A 23,486-nucleotide genomic window follows, 5' to 3' on the forward strand; every position below is an offset into this window, starting at 1 on the left:
ATTCATTATTTTCAAAAAGCAAAAGTAATTAGCTGTCTTTTTTGTGTATTCCACAGGTACTATAGAAAAACTCTAGTGTGTGTGCATATACATGTGTGTATTATTACAGAAGTCCTATATCCTATAATGTCTACTTGTGGTTTTTTAAATTATTTTAGGCTTTCTGCACTGGCACGATAAAAACATAACATTTTCACAGCACTCAGATGGAACAGCATTGAAATCTTTCCTTCAAATTTGCCTTCTGCTTCCTTCTTGTGCTTGATGCTATTCATCTCCCAATGGACACATCATCTCTTTTCTTGAGAGACTGAGCCACGCAAGAAAGGGGAGGGATAGAAGCAGTCTGTGGGGCAAAAAGGAGAAGCTGAGATCTTTACTATGTGCATTTATCTGTCTCTAAGTAGGACTTGAATATAATTCAGGGAGGCACTCCTCTCCCATTTGAGCTGGGCACAAAACAAACTCATGAAATCAAACAAGAGGGCAAGAGTTTATCTTCCCCCAACAAATTTATCAAGAGAGAGTTTGTGGTGGGTTTACGAAACTGTCCATGGAGGGACAAGGTAGAGATCAAAAGTACTTTTGAGGAAGGAAACGAAGCACAAACTTTGCCCAGAGCTCGGGGACAATGATGCTCAAAGATTAACCCACCCTCTCAATTAACACCTCACATGAAAATCCCCGCAAGGTCATGGGATCCGTGCTTCAGTGTGGTCAATCAGCGCCGCCCGCCTCCATACAAACCGAGATCGAATGCAGAATTAACACCGGTCCCCAAGCCCTCGCTCACAGACTCACGTCAGATTAAGCCCTTGCACAGAGAAGATATGAAAAGCATTTCTAATTAGGGTCTGAGGTTACTGGTTAAAATGCAGTCGAGCAGTCTACCAACTATTCTTCTCCTTTTTTATAATTTTAATTAAACTCAGATACTATTTAATTCCTACCTGCATAGATTTAGTGCTACTTGAATGCAAACCTGATAAAGAATGCTCCTGATCCCCACTTAGCTGCCACAAGGACTTATTAAAGAGGGGGTGACTGTCTCCAAGATCTTCCATGAGTCCCCTTGCAATAATTACTTTTCTATCAAATGAAAAGCATAATATTTTTCCGTAAATAGAATTTTTCCAGTGAAACTTTGACTTCTCTACTCTCTTGACAAAATTGTAATTACAACTTCACTGTAGGGGTTACTTTACCATCAGGCTAGCCATTAGGAAGCTTTTTTTCTGCACACCAAAGCTCTGTTTCCTCATGGCATACAGAAACTTGAGGTGTACACCAGAGAATATTTCCTATAAATGTATCGCTAATTAGATATGGATATGTTGCTTCTGTACTTAAAAATGCTATTGACCAGAGCCCATCTGAATTATTAGGAATTCCACGGTGTGTCTGAGTCCTTCTGCCATTGTCTGATTAGTAGTCTAGAGCCTTGGTACCAATTTTTAATATCTGCAGTGACCCTGGAAGCCTTAAACAACATCTTCGGCATACTAAAGCCGTGTCACTCCAAAGCACGGGTCTGAATAATTCAGGATCTCTAACGTCAGTTTTGCCCTCATGAAAGCATTTGGGCAACTTTGTGATTCTAGGATCCATCATGCTGGTTTCCTTTTCGAGGCCTCTTTATTACTCTCCCAATGGTGGTTTCAAATAACTGTTGCTTCAAAAATATTGCTCTAATGTCTGGCTGGACTAATAACAATATCAACACATTATCCAAAGAAGTTCCTATTTTGAGTAATTGTAACAGAACCCAGCAGCATTATACAGGCCTCAACCCTCCCTTCAACTGGGGAGAAGATAAAATACATTTTCAGCTCTTCGATTTCTATACGAAAAACAAAAGAAGTGTATTTGTCATTTTTGACAGAGAAATGGCACAGCAAACAGACTGTGCTATCATTTGACAATTTATTTTACATTTAAGGAAAGACATTTTGAATGAATGTGAGTTGTGCTTCAGATTTTAATTGACTTGATACCAATGAAAACACAAGATCTGGAAGAGTGTGGACTTCCTAGAATTGAAAAGAGCATTAGGGATCACGAAATCTAAAATTTTAAGGGAATAGCCTAAGGTATCCCAGCAAGGCTGGCTCTTTTTATTCCTCATCAGCCACTGAGAAGTATCTGAAAAAAGGATGGACTATCAAGTAGTCAACTTATTACTCTGGTACCATGGCACTATCAGGATATATTCAGTGCCATGTACAGAATTGTTCTGGAAGCTGCTTTAGACTGTTCTACAAAGGGCTAAATCTTAGACCAAGCATTCTAAGACTTCAAGAATGGAGCTATAGAATCAGTACATTTGGTCAATAATTGGTTCTGTTCTCCATCTAGCTGAAAGCACAAAAACATTTTGTTGGGTAAGAAAAGGTTGTCGCAAGTAGTGAAACGCTCTCTCTTCTCAATGTCTCTTTTCTTGGTCCCCTCTTTTCTGTCCCACTGCCATACATTGAGTCTCTCTTTAGCTATTTGTCACCTGGATTATTGCAAGAGACTCATAGTTGGCCTCTCTCCTTTTAATATCTTTCTCCTCTATTATAGTCCTTACACAGCCCATAGTGTTTTCTTCCTAAAACATACTTTCTCTGTTCGTAACCACACATTGGTGGCCTACCTACTTTGCAAACCATATTTCTTACAAACCTCCATGAAGCTGTCTTCCAACTCCATCAACATATGCATAGAAACATGAATACATTCAGAATTCTCCTACCTCAAGGCTTTGAGAGGCAATATTGCAGTGCGATAAAGAACAAACTGCCATCCTTCCCCCACTCCCTAGCGGGGTGACCATGGGCAAGTTACTTAAACTCTCTGTGCCTCGCTATCCTCATCTGTAAAATGGGGACAGTGTCTGTACCCACCTCCCAGGGTTGCTGCAAGGAATAAGTGAATTAATATATAAAAAACGCTTAGAACAATGCAGGGTGTGGAGAAAGCATTTCATTGTTGTTGTTTGTAGTATCACCCAAGCCACTCTCCCCCCGGCCTGAAAAGCATTCATTTCCCTGTAGTATTTTTTCCACTGAAGACTCAGTGTTCCTCTAAGCTACTTCCTCAAAATAATTCCCCCTGGAGTGAGAATTGGGGAACTCTTTCTCTCCCTTATGTACTCCAGCACCTAAGACTGGGCTGGCATTTGTCACAGTTGACTTTTCAGGGCAGCCATTCTCCAGCCATAAGCAAAGAACCCTTAAGGGTTTGCCCCACGTTTTGATCAATGGGTAAGACGTTCTCAAGCTGCAACTGAAGATGCACGCTGGTTGTGTGTGTGGGTCAGACAGAACAGAGCATGAACTCCTGGAGGACAGTCTGCCTCCTTTCCATCTTTGCATCTCCCCTAGCTCCAAGCACAGGGCCTTGAGCAGAGCAGATGCTTAGTAAATGTTTGCTAAATTGAATCTCAGGCAATTTGCTTCGATTTACTTGGAACTCCCTGGGTAAGTAATCAGTTCCTATACCATTCAATGAGTTTTTAATGGCATTTACATTGGACTTGCCTTATAGGCTAATCAGAACCAGCTCTCCTGCTCCCCTGACTTTAGACTAGGAATTCAGACAAACAGAAGCAGGTCTGCACCTCTACCCATCTTAACTGAGACCAAAACTGAACGAGGGAGCCCTGACTCGACGCATATTTCTATCCCATTTGCAAAAGAGACATCATACAAAGAGCCTCATCTGACCTGCCAATCGAGTCAAAGATTTTATTTAAATGGAACTACTTTTCCAATGAATGATCGGTTGTCTAAACTGTTGAAATGGACTCGTAGGTGTGTTGAATGCTGCACACCTTTGGAATTTACATTGCAATGTTTCTGGACTCATTGAAAATTTTCAAGTACCTCAAATGAAGTAAAAGCACCCAAAAGTTATACCCAAAGATGATCACAAATACTTCTAACTACGTCTGCTCCATAAGTATTATATCTGACCTGCAATGAGTAAAATTTACAGTGAGTTTCAGCTCTCTGTTACTTTTTCCTCTGTAAATTTTTATTACTTTCCATAATAGTCACATATAAGAATGAAGAAAATGTGAGTAAAAAGGCTTAGGGATAAACATAATAAGGAATGAAAGAACTAAATGATGACTAAAAAATAGTTTTGAAGTTCAAATGCTACCAAAGGGATCCTGAAAAAGTCATTAGATATATAATTTTTCTCCTAGTTACATCATTTGAAAAGTATCTTCCTTGATTGAAATGAATATGCATTTGATTAGCATATGTTGAGTAGAAGACATAAAAAGTATATGTACAAAATAAACCCCTTCAAATATAACAGTTGGAAATTAAAACGAATGTTGGGGACATTACCCTGTGCCAGGGTCTTACATATAATATCACCTTCAATTACCACAGCAGCTTCCAAAATTAACGAGTTTTGAAATAAATACACATTCAGGTGATTAAATGGGTCTACTTTCCATAAGAGGTTATTAGTTACAAATAGTGAAACTCTGAAGGAGCTCTTACAATTATGCATGATAGTCAAGACTTCCATTTTATAGATTAGAAAGCTGAGGTTCAAAGAAAAGTAACATTCCAACTGCAACACAATTAGAAAGCCAGAGAATCAGGACTAAAACCTGAGCATCTAGGATTCAAACTCTATGTGCTTTTCCTGAGATGTATGTTAATTCTTTCTGCAGTGATGGTTTCAGCTATTCAAATATGCATTCATTCAAAACATATTTACAGGGCGCCATATATACTACAAGCATTCCTTTTTTAGGTTCTGGCAATACAGCAGTAAGCAAACAAAGTCTCACTCGCCCTGAATTTATGTTCTAGTGGGAGAAACAAACAGTGTATTTATTATTAGGTAGCAACAGCAGTTATGGGGCAACAGGGCAAGATGTGGGGCTTGAGCCCAACAGGGCAAAGAGAGGGCTGTTTTCAACAGGTGATCTGGGATACTCTTTGTTTAGATGCCATTTAAGCAGACACCTGAAGGAAATAAATCACGTGCCAATTCCCTCCACATGCACACACATAAGAAATTAAAAATAAGTTGAAGAAGCCACTAAAGTAGAGATTCTCAGAAAAAAATACAAGACAAAAGTAAATTAACTGTAATGGCTTGGCTTGTGTCTTAAATGTATACCGACATACAGTCCAATACATAGAGCTAAAGGTTATGTGATCTAGTAACTTTTAGAAACTAGGACCAAATCATCATCCTTAGGATTTCAATACCCAGTGTGTTTTGCCACCCCCCCCACCCCCAGAGCAAACTTAAAAGGCAGGGTTACTTATGTAGTTAGAGGCTGGTGGAGACCACCACAAGCCGTGCGATTCTGCCATCATGTGGGGTTGCTTTGTTTACTTCTCTATTCCCCCTCAGCTTAAGACCCTTTGAGACCAAGACCACATTTCATCTCTTGGTCCTTGTTCCCAGCACCTAACTTAACCACAGCCCCCAAGGCTTAAGTGGACCCTTGGGGAATGTTTGTTGAAAGAAAGCATGAATTAGTGAACATGGACACATTTAATGCAGGGCACAGAAGAATAACATACAACACTTTTATTGTACTTTATGCAGCCTCATATTTTGGCCCCTTCATAAGAGTGTGAAGTTGGTATTCTCAACCCCCAATTTACGTAAGTGAAAAATGAGCAGGGGAGGAGTAAGGAAATGGCAGATCAAAGACGTGATCTTGCTTCTCTCAGGACAGGAGATGCTAGGGATGGAAACAGGCTAAATATTCTCTCCCACTGTCACTTTGCTTCCCTGCTAACTCTCTCTGGCATCTAATCTTAAAGTCATTACAACAATCCTGCATTGTCTTTATTGGAAGTGGAGAACTAAGCATCAGGGTGTGTTCTTTATGGAACTGAACCATATTTCACATAATATCAGCCACTGCAATTTTCACTTTTGTCCCAACAGCTTCTAACACAGAGGAATTTGTAAAGGCAGAAATAAGTGAGGCTCTAGAAGTAAACATCCGAGTGACATGTGAACCTGAGTCTACAGTACTTTTTACCTTTATGTAAATGTTTTCCAATGATTAACTGAACCAAGTGCATGCCTAAAGTGGATGTTCCACATATTTTCCATCCAGGCATCCATTTGACTCAAGGATACATACTCCATGCTCAACATTTCAGATTAATGAGTGCAGGCCCACAGCAAAGTCAGGTTAATATATTTCCTGGTTCCTGATTCAGATGGGCTCCATCTGATGTATTGTGCATTAATGTTCCAGAGAGCTTAAGTTGCTTAATGGAGTAAATTTGAAAATCACAGAAAATTTTATTTCTCTGTAAAGCAAAAGCTGCATAAATCAGCAACATAACAACAATATAATAATGAAAGGCAACATGCTATCAAATATGCAATTAATATTTTAATTATTTTTCTCTGGAATATCTACATCCCACTGTGCAAAGTAACCGGGTCTCATAATTTTCAAGGATGACAAGATTACAGCTATTAATGTTCTAGGATACACATATTTATTTTTTAATGTTATTAATGTTACTAATGGTGGTAAGGATGTAGATGGTTCTGATGATTCCACTTGGGTGCCTGGAATTTAACATTCCATGTCAATTAATAATTTATCTGTGGCTGAAGCTGACATTTGGTGTGTCCCAGTTATATAGCCACATGTATATTTATGTCTACTAAATTATTTTAAAGAGCTCTAAAAATAATTGGCCTGTTATCACACACAGATAGTTTTGATGTAGATGGATAGAGTTTTTAAAATCATAAACATCATAAACATAAAGTACTTGTCTTTAGGCTTTTTTTTTTTTCTTTTCTGGGGGAATGTTGTTTTTACTGGCTGAGAAAATTTTAAACCTTTACTTTCACAGGCCTAGACCTCAGGGATATTATCTGTTTTTATGGAACATTTTTAAATAGTTTGGTTTCAAAAAATCAAGGCTCTCCATAAATAGTAGTTTGCTTCCTGTGGTCTAGAGCTGCACTTTGCCATATGGGAACCACTAGTCGCATGTGGCTACTGAGCAATTGACATGTGGCTAGTCTGAATTAAGATGTGCTACAAGTGTAAAAATACTCCCTGGACTTTCAAATCTTAGTGCATAAAACAGATCTCATTAATAATGTTTTAATATTGACCACATGTTGAAATTATAATATTTCTGGACATATTGGACTAATTATTAAAATCTCACTCTTCTTTTGCTTTTTTTTTAATGTGGCTTCTAGAAAATGACATACGTGGCTCACATAGTATTTCAATTGGGCAATTCTGCGCTTGTGCTCAATCTTTTTTTTTTTTTTTAATCTTCATTTTATTGAGATATATTCACATACCACGCAGTCATACAAAACAAATCGTACTTTCGATTGCTTACAGTACCATTACATAGTTGTACATTCATCACCTAAATCAATCCCTGACACCTTCATTAGCACACACACAAAAATAACAAGAATAATAATTAGAGTGAAAAAGTGTGCTCAATCTTTGTAACAGGTTACCCAACCCGTTTTCCAGATAGGAAAATCGAGATCACGCAGATCCTAAGTGATTTGAGTGCGGATCTGAATTCAGGCAATTTGGCTCTAGAAGCCATGCTCCTGACCCCTGTGCTGTCTTCCCTTTGAAACAAGCTTCTGAGTCCCCAGGGGTTCAACTTCCTTTGCACGGGTGCTTTGATTGGGACGAGGCCAGAAACATCAAATCTCCAGCCCCTGAAGAAATGTCACAAGCAGGCGCAAACAATTCCCAAAGAGGACAGCAGCAACCTCTGTTATCTAAACATATTCTCAGGTACCAACATAGACATTGTCTGTAAATGAGACGAGGGCAAACTTTTGCTAATTCTGCAGGAACGGCAGGAACCATCAACCCGCAACTCAGCCCCCTGCATCAGCAACTGCCCCTAACGAGACTGGTGCAGAGGGATGGGTTCCTGGTTTCCCTGGATTTGGGCCTTTCACGCCTTCTGATTGATGGCTTCTACTTGTAAAGCGGTCACCCGCGCAGCTGTCTCCTGCTCCTGTCCCCCTTTCCACTGCACTTGATGCAATTCTGGTTTCATTCATCAGCCCCCTTGAATAGCAACGTCCTCCAGTCAGAGGAAAACCTGCTGTCGCCGCACAGGGCTCACATTTGCATGCATGCACTGTCCTGCCAGGCACTCGGTGGCACCACGTCTGCCAACTGACAGGCGGCCCTGTGGATCCCATCCCTGATAAGTTTTCTAGCTTCTCAAATTATCTGTGTTTTACTTCGCTTTCATGCTCAAAGCATAACAAATTTCTTTGATATGTTTCTCCGCGCTGTGGAATGCCAATGGCGGCAATTGAACTGTCTTGCACCATGGAAAAAGCTGTTGTGTGGAGTGTCATTTGGCCATAAGCTATAAATATCTGCTGTTTCATGATGCCTTTGATTGCTACATAAACTCTGATCATTAAGCATTGATCAAAGATGGCTTGGGATCAAATGGCCTTATGCTCTGATGCTATGGAGGCAATAGGCAAAGGCCGGCAGGATCAGATGTTCTTTTTATGCCCTCCCCATCGTTGTGAACCAGCTATCGGTGGACTTAGAAATACCAGCTTTTGTCTTTCAGGGTGATTTTAAGGAAATGCACGGTGCTAGTATACTCATGGCTTCTAACGTATTTTCCTGAAAACTTGAAAATTTTGTGTGACTACTGCCTTTTAGGAACACCTGTAAAATAGAAAGAAAAAAAGTTGAAACATGATAAATAAATAGATCCCTAAATAGACATGCATACACATACAATTTGACCTCCCTGGCTTCAGTCTACCATCATCTTTTGGAAGAAGCCCCTCCCTACATATTTATGTGTATGTGTGTCTGTGTATCCGTGATTTGCCTTCCGTAGTTGCAAATAACTTTTTATTGCCTTTTACTGCTAACAACAAGTGATATCTGTGATCGTAGAAAATTTGTAAAGTAGAGGAAAAAAAAAATCCCCTGAGCCTAGTAACCAAAAATAATCCTATGAACATTTTTGTTTGTATCCTTTCATTCTTTTGCTAGGCACAAAGATTGTTTCTCAAAAAATTGGAATATACTATGCATCTGTCCGTATCATACTGCTTTTAACACCCTTTTTTTCACTTAGAATATTTATCCTGGGCATTTCTCTCTGGCATTGAATATTCTTCTGTAATATTAGTTGTAATAACTATATGATAAATTGTGTAGATGTACCATACTTAATTTAACTGATCCCCTATTGTTGCACATAAATATCTTTTTTCCTTTATCTCTGTAAACTGTCTAGCACATTGGGGGTTACTGAACAGAATACAGTACAGGTCAAAATGGACTAATGTAAACTAAATAAGTAATCTAAAGATGAACTTACTTATAGGACAACATATATATTCACATTTAACATTGTAAAGGAAACCAAAATTTCTAAGGGCATTAAAATTTGTTGGGGATTTTTATGAAGAATATTTTCTTCTTGTTCAGTTAAGCCAAGTCATATGTCCAGGGTCAATGTTCTTCCCATCTGCAGCTGAGGTCTCCTCAACATCTGCTGCCTTCCATTCTCCCAGGAAACTCCCATAGGCATGGATTTTATCTTGATTAGTTGCCTCTAGGATAAGATTTTTCATTTCAACTTAGATGCTATATTTCTAGGGGAAAAAAAAAACCCAAAGAGTTAATCATATTTTGAATGGGCTGCTTGACATCAGCATTACAGTCATTTGCTATCCATCTTCTACGGTGTCCAGAACAACTGTATCAATAAAAAATGGCTGCATGTGTATTGTCATGAAAACAGGGTAAAAGAGGTACAAACTAGTGGAGAGAGTGCAGAGTGATAAGTTAGTTCTCTGGTCTGAAAAGAAATAAGGTTAACTAGATGATCTTCTCTACCTCAGGAATGCTACAATCTGTCGACCCTTCAATCCTTCATTCTCAGATCAGGATCCCATATCAGACACAGAGCACATCAAACAGACTTCTCTTACACACACACACACACACACACACACACACATGCATGCACAGGCACACACACAAATTTTATGTGCACAAAGTATGTGCCCCACCAATAGACCCCCACCTCCTAATACTCAATACTCATGGCCTTCTGTATACTCCTTCCCTAAAACTGCCCTGAGACCTGCTTTAACCAATAAAATACAATAGCAGTGATTCTGTCTCAAGTGATGTTTCAGTCCCAAGCCTTAGTAAGTCTAGAAAGTTCTGCACTCTTAGAAGTTGGCTGCCATGTAAGTCTGAATACCCCAAGACTACCATGCTGTGAGGAAGCCCAAGCAGCCATGTGGAGAGCCCACAAGGAGGCACAGTCAGGGCCCCAGTCATTAGCTCCCAGGTGAGCTCCCAGCCAGTGCTAACCACCCATTGTGGTAGTGAGGACATTTTAAACCTCTCAGCACCTCACCACCACAGCTGACACCATATGAGGAAGAAGAAATGCCTGATCAACCCCCAAAATCATAAGAAAACAATAATTGTTATTAATTCAAGCCCCTAAGTTTTTGGCTAATCTGTTAGGCAGCACTAGAAAAGAATATATATTAATTTCTTTGGAGCTACAGAATAGAAAATATGTATTTTTTTCATATTTGCATAATGACTGGCATATATACACATATGTACATGTATATGCATTTGTAGGCTATGTTATCATCACTACAATAGTAATAAAATCATGTGATTCGTCTTGTAAACAAAAATCACATACGTTGACTTAAGACAGATTTCTGGCACTCTTTATTATTAAGATGGTTCTATGATTCATTAAGTTACATTTAGGTTTATATTGTTCCCATCATAGATTCAAATCAATGGTCATGAATACATTTTTCACTCTAGGTGAGGAGAAATTATATTCCCAAGCCACACAGTTAAATTGAATAGAATCTGTGCTCACCACGTTCCGAGGTACATTATATGCGTGAAAACTGTGTTTGACTCAGCAATGATGTGACAGTGCCCGATGGGCTGGTGGATGGAAATAAAGCTGCCAGCTTCTGCTGCAGAGAGGGACAATAGGCATTTATATTCCTCCAACCAACCAGCAGCCGGCCTTCAAAGCAGATGCATCCCACTCTGAATATGGACAGGGACTTCCTCCAAGAGAAGTGGTAGCATGGAGCCAAATCACAAAAAAACCTCTCTCACTCTTGTCGCCTAACTCAGTGAATGACATAAAATAATAACCGCCATGAAATTTCATCAGCAGCAACCAAAAAAGAAGACGTGCTGCCTTCTCCCATATGCTCCCTAGTGTGGCAGCCAAGGAAAAAAAGGAACTCCCCAGCTCAGGGTGACCTGGTGCCAACCTGGACCTCAGTCTCCTGAGCTATTGTGGTGCAGGACGATGAACAGCAAAACTCTTGACATTTCTCACCAAAATCCTCCGCAATCTGAAGAGATGCAAAGTGTGGGGGTGACTAATAGGTTAAGAAAAATCACTATGGGTATGAACCCCTCTCTGAAGCACAGATTCTCCAATAACAGGGGGTCCTGCCGGGGCTAACACTTTCTGGGGCTCTGTAGGGTGCCCCTAGGACACACCTCAGCTGGCAGATGGAACTTACAACCAGGCAGCAAGAAAGACAAAAACTCAGGTGAGTGAGCAGCATTACAAGACTCTCCTTCAAGGGCTGCTCACACATCATGCTGAGCTTCCTCAGCCCCCTTCCCCTCAGCCTATAGAAAAGAGAAAGTGAGCAGGAGTCTATGGTTCCGTGACTTGGAGGAGAAAACCAATCATGTCAAATTAAATGGAAAAGATTTCCATTTAAGTTAATTCAAGAACAAATGGAAAGTCTGGACAAAGCTTTGCAAGTTAGGTTTGTGCAAAACAGTCTTTAAAATGATATTGCAAACACATGACAGCTTTTAAAAGGAACTTTGCATGCTATGTTGTTTAATGATGGCTACACTGCAGACATTTTGATTGTCATATTATCACTGCATTGTATATTTGAAAGTGGTTAAAATAGGAAATTTTAGATTGCATGTATGTTATCAGAGTAAAAACATTTAAAAACCTTAGAACTGTACAACACAAACAGTGAACCCTAATGTAAACTATGGATAATAGTTGATGCTGTAATTATCATATTTGTTCAGGAATTTTAACCAAGTTCCCACACTAATGCAAAGTATTAATAATAGGGAAAATGGTGTATAACAGGGGACATATGGAAACTCTGTACTTTCTTCATGATTTTTCTGTAAACCTACATCCACTCTAAATAAATAAATAATCTGTGGCTTAAAACAACAATTTTAATTATTTTTCTCACACCTTTGGTTTGGCTGGAGTTCAGCTAATCTAGGATGTTTCCTATGTTTCTATCCTGCTCCTGAAATTGGTGGGCTACCCCAGAAATGTTCTTCTTGTGGTGATGGCAAAGGCACCAGAGGGCAAATGGAAACTCAAGAGGTGCCTTAAGGTTTAGACTTGAAACTGGCACATCATCCTTTGGGCCTGTTTCTATTTCCCGAGGCAAAATCCCAGGCCAAACCCAAGTCAAGGAGTGGGGAAATACACTGCAGGAGAATATAGGAGCAAGGAAATATACAGCACCCCTTTAGTGAGAGCAGATGCAAAGTTACATGGCAAAGGGCACCAACAGAGTCTAGTGGAAAGAACTGGGGCCAATCAGGCAAACCACTACATGTGCAAAGATAAAAATCCCACTCTGGAAGGAAACTTGATGCAAGGAACAAAGTGTCTTTTACACAATAGAAAAACTGTAAGAACATTAATTTAATAAAATGAACCATCAAAGATGTGATAAAACCACAGAATATAAGGAAAAGGCATATTGTTGAGCTTGGAAAAACAAATTGTGGATGTAAACATCACCATGATGTAGCTCATAAATACATTAGATATTGCTGAAAATCTATATTCCATCTAGATGATGGAGAAAAGGCTTGGGACTACCACAGTGGATTCAGACAGAGAAGGCAAGTGTGCCGGTTTGGATGTATTACATCCCCCAAAACACCATGTTCTTTGATGCAATCTTGTGGGGGCAGATGTATTGGTGTTGATTATGCTGGAATCCTTTGATTGAGTGTTTCTATGGAGATGTGACTCAATCAACTGTGGGCAAGACTTTTGATTGGATAATTTCCAAGACCCATTCAGGATGGGTCTTAATTGAATCACTGGAGTCCTATAAAAGTGTTCACAGACAGAAGGAGGTGATACAGCTAAGAGAAACATTTTTAAAGGATACTTTTGCTGACACTTTGCTCTGGAGAAGCTAAGAGAGGACAAAACACCCCAAGAGCATCATTCTGAAGAACACACAGGAGCTGAGAGAGAAGCTGGAATACAAACCGGGATCAACAGATGCCAGTCACATGCCTTCCCAGCTAACGAGGTTGTCCAGATGCCATTGGCTTTCCTTTGGTGAAGGTATACTTGTGGTTGATGCCTTAATTTGGACATTTTCATGGCCTTCAGACTGTAAATTTGTAACCAAATAAACCCCCTTCATAAAAGCCAATCCATTTCTGGTATTTTGCATAACAGCAGCATTAGCAAACCAGAACATCAGGTGAGAACTTCTACAATTTCAACTTGGTGTTCCAAAAAGGAAAGTGCCGAACTGGACTCTGATCAGCCTAACCCTCACCTCCAGCACTCTCTGTGACCAGGGATAAGGGAAGACAAGTTCCAGGCTTGGGTACCCAGCAGCTCATGGAACTGTAGCTGGCAGCCTCTACATGAACCGTGCAACTGGTGAAAGGAAGGAGCATTCCTTCTTCCCAAAGAGGAAATGAAAGCATTACTGAGCAATTGAAAGCTCCAGTGTCCTCTGTACAGGTGAATGCATTAAATCCAGAGGTCTGGGGAGGGGATGGGAAGAGGAGTGAAATGGTGATGTCAGCATGGGCGTTGCCTATTGGCAATTTAGCTGAGGAAAGGCCAACACTCAGGAAAGTAGAAAGACACAATTGCCTCCCTTTCTGCCAGGCAGTTTTTGGACTGACATTGTTAGTACTGGGCCTGGGAACCTAATTCCCATCCAAACTCTTGTTTCTATGGGAGGATATGTGCAAAATTCTAACCGAATAGTTCACCAGCTTTGGAACACAACCCATTTACAAATCAGTTACTGCCTGAAAACTTACATACATAGTAACTTATATAAGTTATTATATAACTCGGTATACATAAAATATAGGAACAAATATAACTGGGAAAGTACCCAACATGTTACCAGTGGCTAATTTCTGAACTTTTGGATAAGGGTAGGCAATTCTTGTCCTATTTATATCTTTCTGTACTTTACACATTTTCTAAAATATGCCTGAAATGCTTATGGAATCAGAAGTATCAAAATTTGCTGTTTAATTATCCATAAAGATCTTAGATAGGGGGTTAATTTTTATTGTAATGACAGGCTCACTTGCCTAATGATTTCAAATTAAGTTTCACAAGTTACTTAGCTCACCAAAGTTTAGGCTCCAGTCTCAAAGATTCCAGTGTTGTTGTTTTTTTTTAAATAGGAACTTGATGTTATCACTGAATCCCCTAGTCAGAGCCTGGAGTATTAATTAACTTTAACTAAACTCTTAAGAGACTGAGTTTTAAACAGAAAGAGGATCCCACCCCAAGCTCTGGGACCAGGACACACAGGTCTGTGCGTGAGGTCCAAGCGAGAGTGTACTCAGTGTGTCAGTTAGAATTAAATTTGGTTGCAAGCCCCAGAAAACCCAAATCATCAGTGGCTTATCCTCCAAGGCCTTATTCTTTCACGTAAAAATCCAGAGGTCTGCAGCCAGGGCTAGGATGGCAGTTCCACACAACCATCAGGGCTCCTTCTAGCTTGTTGCATCTCCATCTCCAGGGTGAGTCTTCATCAACATGGAACTCCAGGCACCATGTCTGCATCCCAATCAGAGGAAGGAGAAAAGAGTCAAAAGGCACAGCCCTTCCTTTAAGGGTACTTCCAAAAGTTGCTTGTGTCACTGTATTTATCCCATTAGCCCAAATTTAACTGTGAGGCCATATTCAACTGCAAGAATAACAGGGCCATGCAGTCTTTATTCAAGGTGGTCTGTGCTCATTCCTGAGGGTGAAGGGCAGAAGAGTTCTTGGGGGATAAGTACCAATCTCCACCACATGGAATGAGAAAATAAATCTGCAAAATAAAAGTAACCAATGTGATGGAAGAGAATTCACATTATACTTGGTCCATCTTCCTCTCTAATTTAAGAGCAATTTCACCTTAAAACCAAACACCAGTTGTGCAGAATTAAAAACACCCTCTCTTCTGATCAGTGCAAAGATAAATTTCACAGACTGTACCTGCAGCAGCTCTTCTTTCCCTACATTGCCTTTTGTTTAGTAGAAACTTCCATCAGTAAAACTTCGCCTGCGGCCATGTTACAATTTCCAAAATAATAGTTCATTGATATTAGTTTTATCTGGGGCCTCTTTTTTTTACAGATGCTATATAAGAAGCATCCTTATTCTAACAAGCAGGCCCTTTTGAAATCACATTGCAGGTTGGGTTAAAACCCATCCACACCAGTAGATTTTAGCAACAGACATGGAGTTGACTATGTGCTTGGAATTGAGAGCAGGGATGGGGTTCATTGCACTTTCAAGACCTGTTGTTTCCTGCCCACCTACTGCATGTATCGACTTGATACAGGGATTATAGCCTCTTCCTCACCCTCACCTTTCTCTGACATGGCCAGAATTCTGGTCCTCTTTACTTCATTTCCCTGAATAAATGGGCTTGATCCCGAAGATGACAGAGCAGGTTTGGGTTGTTTGATCTCTTCAAGCACCTCACATACCTAATCCCCACATAGCTGGCCCTTGCTTTCAGCTCAGAATCCATGGACTCCCTCATCCATCAAGCCCAGACAAATGTCTAAATGCCCCAACATGTGCCAATCCAAGGAACTTATCCATGAAAACACAGAGCTGCTATCCAGTACCCCCAACTGGTCTTCTAACTATGGGTACTAACTTCTGCTTTCTACTTTGGGGAATTGCTGTTTCAACAGGGAGAGAGAGCAATGAGGGGAGGATGAGGCAAAGAAGAAAAAAGAGGGATTTACTGATGGACGAAGATGGAAGATGTGGGAATATCCAGTAATTACAATGGAAAAGTAAGCACATCCAGTCATCCTGAAACTGGATTTTCTGTGCATCAGTGATAACATACCACTGGTCAATTCCTTTTTGTCACTGTCATTATTTGTTGAGCATTATGATTGCATTTCAAGAAAATATAATCATGTTGACCTCCAGGACTGAGGTCAGTCTGGTTCACTTTTGAAGGCCCATTGTCTAGAATAGTACCTGGCATTTAGTAGGGTCCACTTAAAAGTTTATATTCTTCCATGTAAATGTAAAATGAGTGTGCATAAACTTTTAAGAAATAAATGAATTCTCATCCCACTGGGTAAACAGACAATGTAATGGTGTCTGTTTACCTCTCCTCCAGTTTTGCTACTGTTAGGCCAGCTTGGTAGGTAAAACTCATTTCCCTGCAGAATTTTGCATGAACAAACTGGATGACTATAAAATTGTGAGTGGGTGTGAGTGTGTGTGTCTTTAAGGTGTTGAGAAGTTATTTATAGAAGAGAGTTTTATCCTCGATTCTAGAGGACCAGAGTGAAGGAACAGCACAGCCTGTCTCTGTGGGTTCCCAAGAGTCATCAACAAGTTAAGTCTTTCTAAATCAAATGAGTTTGAAATACAACATAAGCTCCCTGTAAAAGAAACCCTATAGAAAATGCTTTTGGAATGGTAGTAGCCATCTTCTAATTTACCCTCTTCCTAAGACTAAATTTTTAAATATCATTAATTCTTAAAGAGGGTAACCTACTTACATAACTTCAAAAAAAAAACATTTATTTTTACTGCGAATAAACATCATTTGTAACATCCTGTCATGAAAGTCCATTTTTAAAATTTATGTATTTTTTAACTGAACAGTTATTTATTGTGCCTCTACAATGTTCCAGTCATTCTGCCAAGTTTTATTCAACTTTTTTTAAAAAAAACAGTTTTATTCACACACCATGCAATCCATCCTAAGTGTACAATCAATGACGCTTGGTATAATCACATAGTTATGCATTCACCACTACAGTCAGTATAAGAACATTCTCATTTCTTCCAGAGGAAAAAATCCCATACCTCTTATTTCCCCCTATTATTGACATTTACCTTTGATATGGTGCCTTTGTTACAATTAATGAAGGAACATTACAATGATACTGTTAACTATAGACCTTAGTTTACATTAATTGCATTTTCCCACATAACACCCTAGTATTAACACCTTGTAATAGTGACATGCGTTTGTTCTAGTTCTTGTAAGAACTCTCTTATATTTGTACAGTTAACCACCAACATTGTCGACTCTAGGTTTTGCCAAGTTATACAGTCCTAGTTTTTATCCTCTAGCTTTCCTTCTGGTGACGTACATGATTTTAGCCTTCGTCTTTCAACCATAGTTACATTCTGTTTGTTCATTATACTCACAGTATTGCACTACCATTATACAGTATTGCGCTATCCATTTCCAAACCTTTACAATGAACCATATGGAACATTCTGAACTCCTTAATCATCGATTGCCCAATCTCTGACCACTTTCTATCTCCTGATAATCTATGCTCTCAAATTTTATTCTCAGAGCTTACTCAGTATAGTTAGTTCACATTACAGAGACCACATAATATTTGTCCTTTTGTTTCTGGCTATTTCACCCAACATAATGTCCTCAAGATTCATTCACCTTGTTGAATGACTCACAGAAGTCCATTTTTAAATCATGAAATGACCTTATAGAAAGTTGGGCATCATATAACTTAAGAATTTGAGCCTACTTGAAGCACCACATTGTTTCTAAACTTTGCTAGTGAACGGGTACATCTGATGAAAGCATTTGCTTATATTTTCATTAACTTTCATAATTTCTGTTTTAAAAAATTATTTTTCTTTTAACTCAAACCTTACCAGTTTTTTTCTAAAAAGCAAAATCTTGCTTACAATTCACCAATGAAGATGAAGACTGAGTCAAAATCTTAAGATGTCCTCAAAACCTATGTTTCTCTTTTGAAAAACCATAAGGATTTTAAAATAATTTCAGGCATGTGAGAACAGGAAACAATAGCTTTGGGCAAAATATTTTGAGAGACATTGTCATAGCCAACTGGGACCTGTGTCTTTCTCCACCGGTCCTGTCGAAATTTCCTGAAACCTCCATCAGAAGACTTGCTATTTAGAGTAAAGACTGACCAGGAGGCCATTATTAGGACACACCAGTTTTCCCAGGAAGGATAACCCCACTTTTGCAGAGGATTAGGAGGGCACAGGGTGAGGGCTGGCCAGCTCAAAGGGAATGGCTCCTGGAACAGTTGGCATCTCTATTCCCACAGCAGAAACTGTGCCTGGAACATAATATGACCATAATCATTTTTAAATTAATGACTTATCAAATGTATATAGGTCTACTTACTCCCAGGGGTGTAAATCTCCTGGCAACACAGGATATGACTCCCAGGGACGAATCTGGACCTGGCATCGTGGGATGGAGAACATCTTCTTGACCAAAAGGGGGATGTGAAATGAAATGAAGCTTCAGTGGCTGAGAGGTTTCAAATGGAGTCGAGAGGTCACTCTGGTGGACATTCTTATACACTATATAGATAACCCTTTTCAGGTTTTAATGTATTGGAATAGCTAGAAGTAAATACCTGAAACTACCAAACTCCAACCCAGTAGCCTTGACTCTTGAAGACGATTGTACAACAATGTAGCTTACAAGGGGTGACAATGTGATTGTGAAAACCTTGTGGATCGCACTCCCTTTATCCAGTGTATGGATGGATGAGTAGAAAAATGAGGACAAAACCTAAATAAAAAATAGAGTGGAATGGGGGCCTGATTTGGGTGTTCTTTTTTTATTTTTATTTTTAATTGTGATTCTGATTCTTTCTGGTGTAAGGAAAATGTTCAAAAATAGATTGGGGTGATGAATGCACAACTATAAGATGGTACTGTGAACAGTTGATTGTACACCATGGATGATTGTATGGTATGTGAATATATCTCAATAAAACTGAAATTAAATTTTTTAAAAAGCCAAAAAAAAAAGTATATATGTCTAGATAGGAGCACTATAGGGGGAGAGCTCTGAGGTAACAGAAGAGCACTGCATTCTAGGGGGAAGGGAAAAGTCCTGTGTAATAGCTAAACTGTGAAAACAAGAAGATGCTAAATATAAATGAAGCCCTCACTAAGTTTTTTTTTTTTTTTTTTTTTTTTTTTTTTTAATCATCATTTTATTGAGATATATTCACATACCACGCAGTCATACAAAACAAATTGTACTTTCGATTGTTTACAGTACCATTACATAGTTGTACATTCATCACCTAAATCAATCCCTGACACCTTCATTAGCACACACACAAAAATAACAAGAATAATAATTAGAGTGAAAAAGAGCAATTGAAGTAAAAAAGAACACTGGGTACCTTTGTCTGTTTATTTCCTTCCCCTACTTTTCTACACATCCATCCATAAACTAGACAAAGTGGTGTTTGGTCCTTATGGCTTTCCCAATCCCATTGTCACCCCTCATAAGCTACATTTTTATACAACTGTCTTCGAGATTCATGGGTTCTGGGTTGTAGTTTGATAGTTTCAGGTATCCACCACCAGCTACCCCAATTCTTTAGAACCTAAAAAGGGTTGTCTAAAGTGTGCATAAGAGTGCCCACCAGAGTGACCTCTCGGCTCCTTTTGGAATCTCTCTGCCACTGAAGCTTATTTCATTTCCTTTCACATCCCCCTTTTGGTCAAGAAGATGTTCTCCGTCCCACGGTGCCAGGTCTACATTCCTCCCTGGGAGTCATATTCCACGTTGCCAGGGAGATTCACTTCCCTGGGTGTCTGATCCCACGTAGGGGGGAGGGCAGTGATTTCACCTTTCAAGTTGTCTTAGCCAGAGAGAGAGGGCCACATCTGAGCAACAAAGAGGCATTCAGGAGGAGACTCCTAGGCACAAATACAGGGAGGCCTAGCCTCTCCTTTGCAGCAACCGTCCTCCCAAGGGCAAAACCCATGGTAGAGGGCTCAACCCATCAAACCACCAGTCCCCCATGTCTGTGGTCATGTTAGCAACCATGGAGGTGGGGTAGGCGAATACCCCTGCATTCTCCACAGGCTCCTCAAGGGGGCACTACATCTTTTTTTTTTTTTTTTTTTTTTTTTTTTTAACTTTCCCTTCTTTTTTCAAATCACCTGTATGAAAAAAAAAGTTAAAAAGAAAACAAACATACAATAAAAGAGCATTTCAAAGAGACCATAGCAAGGGAGTAAGAAAAAGACAACTAACCTAAGATAACTGCTTAACTTCCAACATGTTCCTACTTTACCCCAAGAAAGTTACATAATATAGCAACATTTCAGTGAACTTGTTCCTACTACAACCATCAGAAATTAACAGACCATAGTCATTTCTGGGCATCCCCAGAACGTTAAATAGCTTATCTGTTCTTCCTGGATTATTGTTCCCCCTTCCTTAATTGCTCTCTACTGCTAGTTCCCCTACATTCTACATTATAAACCATTTGTTTTACATTTTTCAAAGTTCACATTAGTGGTAGCATATAATATTTCTCTTTTTGTGCCTGGCTTATTTCGCTCAGCATTATGTCTTCAAGGTTCATCCATGTTGTCATATGTTTCACCAGATCGTTCCTTCTTACTGCCGCGTAGTATTCCATCGTGTGTATATACCACATTTTATTTATCCACTCATCTGTTGAAGGACATTTGGGTTGTTTCCATCTCTTGGCAATTGTGAATAATGCTGCTATGAACATTGGCGTGCAGATATCTGTTCGTGTCACTGCTTTCCGATCTTCCGGGTATATACCGAGGAGTGCAATCGCTGGATCGAATGGTAGCTCTATATCTAGTTTTCTAAGGAACTGCCAGACTGACTTCCAGAGTGGCTGAACCATTATACAGTCCCACCAACAATGAATAAGAGTTCCAATTTCTCCACATCCCCTCCAGCATTTGTAGTTTCCTGTTTGTTTAATGGCAGCCATTCTAACCGGTGTTAGATGGTATCTCATTGTGGTCTTAATTTGCATCTCTCTAATAGCTAGTGAAGCTGAACATTTTTTCATGTGTTTCTTGGTCATTTGTATTTCCTCTTCAGAGAACTGTCTTTTCATATCTTTTGCCCATTTTATAATTGGGCTGTCTGTACTATTGTCATTGAGTTGTAGGATTTCTTTGTATATGCAAGATATCAGTCTTTTGTCAGATACATGGTTTCCAAAAATTTTTTCCCATTGAGTTGGCTGCCTCTTTACCTTTTTGAGAAATTCCTTTGAGGTGCAGAAACTTCTAAGCTTGAGGAGTTCCCATTTATCTATTTTCTCTTTTGTTGCTTGTGCTTTGGGTGTAAAGTCTAGGAAGTGGCCTCCTAATACAAGGTCTTGAAGATGTTTTCCTACATTATCTTCTAGGAGTTTTATGGTACTTTCTTTTATATTGAGATCTTTGGTCCATTTTGAGTTAATTTTTGTGTAGGGGGTGAGGTAGGGGTCCTCTTTCATTCTTTTGGATATGGATATCCAACTCTCCCAGCCCCATTTGTTGAAAAGACCATTATGGCTCAGTTCGGTGACTTTGGGGGCCTTATCAAAGATCAGTCGGCCATAGATCTGAGGGTCTATCTCTGAATTCTCAATTCGATTCCATTGATCTATATGTCTATCTTTGTGCCAGTACCATGCTGTCTTGGCAACTGTGGCTTTATAATAAGCTTCAAAGTCAGGGAGTGTAAGTCCTACCACTTCGTTTTTCTTTTTTAGAGTGTCTTTAGCAATTCGAGGCATCTTCCCTTTCCAAATAAATTTGATAACTAGCTTTTCCAAGTCTGCAAAGTAGGTTGTTGGAATTTTGATTGGGATTGCATTGAATCTGTAGATGAGTTTGGGTAGAATTGACATCTTAATGACATTTAGCCTTCCTATCCATGAACATGGAATATTTTTCCATCTTTTAAGGTCCCCTTCTATTTCTTTTAGTAGAGTTATGTAGTTTTCTTTGTATAGGTCTTTTACATGTTTGGTTAAGTTGATTCCTAGGTACTTGATTTTTTTAGTTGCTATTGAAAATGGTATCTTTTTCTTGAGTGTCTCTTCAGTTTGTTCATTTCTAGCATATAGAAACATTACTGACTTATGTGCATTAATCTTGTATCCCGCTACTTTGCTAAATTTGTTTATTAGCTCTAGTAGGTGTATCGTTGATTTCTCAGGGTTTTCTAGATATAAGATCATATCATCTGCAAACAATGACAGTTTTACTTCTTCTTTTCCAATTTGGATGCCTTTTATTTCTTTGTCTTGCCGGATTGCCCTGGCTAGCACTTCCAGCACAATGTTGAATAACAGTGGTGACAGCGGGCATCCTTGTCTTGTTCCTGATCTTAGAGGGAAGGCTTTCAGTCTCTCACCATTGAGTACTATGCTGGCTGTGGGTTTTTCATATATGCTCTTTATCATGTTGAGGAAGTTTCCTTCAATTCCTACCTTTTGAAGTGTTTTTATCAAAAAGGGATGTTGGATTTTGTCAAATGCTTTTTCAGCATCTATTGAGATGATCAATTGATTTTTCCCTTTCGAGTTTTTAATGTGTTGTAATACATTGATTGTTTTTCTGATGTTGAACCATCCTTGCATGCCTGGAATGAACCCCACTTGGTCATGGTGTATGATTTTTTTAATGTGTCTTTGGATTCGATTTGCAAGTATTTTGTTGAGGATTTTTGCATCTATATTCATTAGGGAGATTGGCCGGTAGTTTTTCCTTTTTTGTAGCATCTTTGCCTGGTTTTGGTATTAGATTGATGTTAGCTTCATAAAATGAGTTAGGTAGTGTTCCATTTTTTTCAATGTTTTGAAAGAGTTTGAGTAAGATTGGTGTCAGTTCTTTCTGGAAAGTTTGGTAGAATTCCCCTGTGAAGCCATCTGGCCCTGGGCATTTATTTGTGGGAAGATTTTTGATGACTGATTGGATCTCTTTGCTTGTGATGGGTTGGTTGAGGTCTTCTATTTCTTCTCTGGTCAGTCTAGGTTGTTCATATGTTTCCAGGAAATTGTCCATTTCTTCTACATTATCCAGTTTGTTGCCATACAGTTGTTCATAATATCCTCTTATAATTTTTTTAATTTCTTCAGGATCTGCAGTTATGTCACCTTTTTCATTCATTATTTTGTTTATATGGGTCTTCTCTCTTTTTGATTTTGTCAGTCTAGCTAGGGGCTTGTCAATCTTGTTGATCTTCTCAAAGAACCAACTTTTGGTGATATTTATCCTTTCTATTGTTTTTTTGTTCTCTATGTCATTTATTTCTGCTTTAATCCTTGTTATTTCTTTTCTTCTACTTGGTTTAGGATTGGTTTGCTGTTCATTTTCTAGCTTCTTCAG

Source organism: Choloepus didactylus, chromosome 4 (assembly GCF_015220235.1).
Source record: "Choloepus didactylus isolate mChoDid1 chromosome 4, mChoDid1.pri, whole genome shotgun sequence".
In the NCBI taxonomy this organism is placed as follows: Eukaryota; Metazoa; Chordata; class Mammalia; order Pilosa; family Megalonychidae; genus Choloepus; species Choloepus didactylus.